The sequence below is a fragment of the Fukomys damarensis genome, unplaced genomic scaffold (genome assembly GCF_012274545.1).
Source record: "Fukomys damarensis isolate Sample0158 unplaced genomic scaffold, DMR_v1.0_HiC HiC_scaffold_27, whole genome shotgun sequence".
NCBI classification, from domain to species: Eukaryota; Metazoa; Chordata; class Mammalia; order Rodentia; family Bathyergidae; genus Fukomys; species Fukomys damarensis.
In genome coordinates this window covers 6,382,582-6,383,846 of record NW_022900939.1, presented here as the reverse complement: position 1 = coordinate 6,383,846, position 1,265 = coordinate 6,382,582, and the positions used below count along the sequence as shown (strand labels likewise).

The 1,265-nt window shown below is 49.9% G+C and overlaps 1 protein-coding gene across 1 annotated transcript in view; it reads right to left on the bottom strand.

Annotated features, from left to right (window-relative positions):
* LOC117283538 overlaps positions 1–1,265 on the bottom strand; it is an 89,760-nt gene that overhangs the window by 87,654 nt on the left and 841 nt on the right. The gene's annotated exons all lie outside the window — the stretch shown is intronic.

The window sequence follows — 1,265 nt, the reverse complement described above, 5'->3', positions numbered from 1 at the left end:
TTTTTTTTTTTTTTTTTTTTTTTTTTTTTTTTTTTTGAGGCAGGGTCTGGCTGTATAGTTCAGGCTGGCCTCAAACAGCGACCCTCCTGCTTCAGCCTCCCAAGTGCTGGGATTACAGGCGTGCACTGCCATACCTAGCTACACTATTTCTTTAAACCAGAATTCCCCCTCTTCCCTCCATGCAAGAGAAACCGGGCCATCTCAGGCTGTCCTGTAAAGAGTCTTGGACTTCTTCGTCCCTCCTGGCGCCCTCTGTCATTCCTTCAGTGCGTTCATTCCACAGACGCTATGGAGAACACACTGCACATGTGGGTGCTGGGGGCACAGCCGAGACCTGCGGCCATGCCATCATCACCTTCTTCCTTTCTACCCGGATCCCTGACTTCATGACTCCAACTTTCACGCCTGGCCTCACAGCCAGGGATACCTGCCCAGACACATCCTGCATCCGACCCACTCCAGGCCCCAGGCCCCTACCTTGGTGAGACCCATTTGTCAAGAAGACTTGGACTTGGACCAACGTAGGACGCTTCCCAACCCTCCCAGTCCTTTCCAGCTGTCATTCCTTCGGGCTAGTGATCAGCGACATAACTAAGGCTGCGTTTATGAAGTATTTTTACAGTGCAAGTCCCACAGTGCATGACACTCACTGCTCGCAGGAAAATGCTGGCTTCGACAACCAACAGTGACGTCTGGAAAGCGCCGAGCCGGCTAATGCTTACCAGTCTTTTGGGCCATTTTTTAAAATTGCATCTTGGGACTGAGTGACGCAGATTAACAAGGGAAAGGAAGAATACCGGGCTTGCTTTAGCTCTCGAGATCATTCAAGATTTTCACCACCAGCGCCCTAAAAAAGGCAGAGTGCTTAAGGTAAATTGCCAGGTTTTGTCTTTCTGGAAAATCCATTAATACTGAATGATCTTGGTCTTGACCCACTCTAAACTAAACTAAAAGAGAATCGAAGGGCAGGATTCAGATTCCCGTGCTCTCCCCTACCCCTAAAAACCCTTTAGAAAGTAGATTCCAAATCAGTACCCCCACCCCATGCTGAGGATTGAACCCAGGGCCTCTGCTACATCCTCAGCTCCCCTCCCCAATTTCTTCCTGAGACAGGGCGTCCCTAAGTGGCTAAGTGGGCCAAGCTGGGCTCCAACATAGGATCCTCCTGACTCAGCCTCTCAGAGGGATTACAAATTTATACCACTACACAGGGCTCCCCTTTTGGTTCTTGAATATCCCACTCCAAGGCTGTCCTGTCTCTTCTT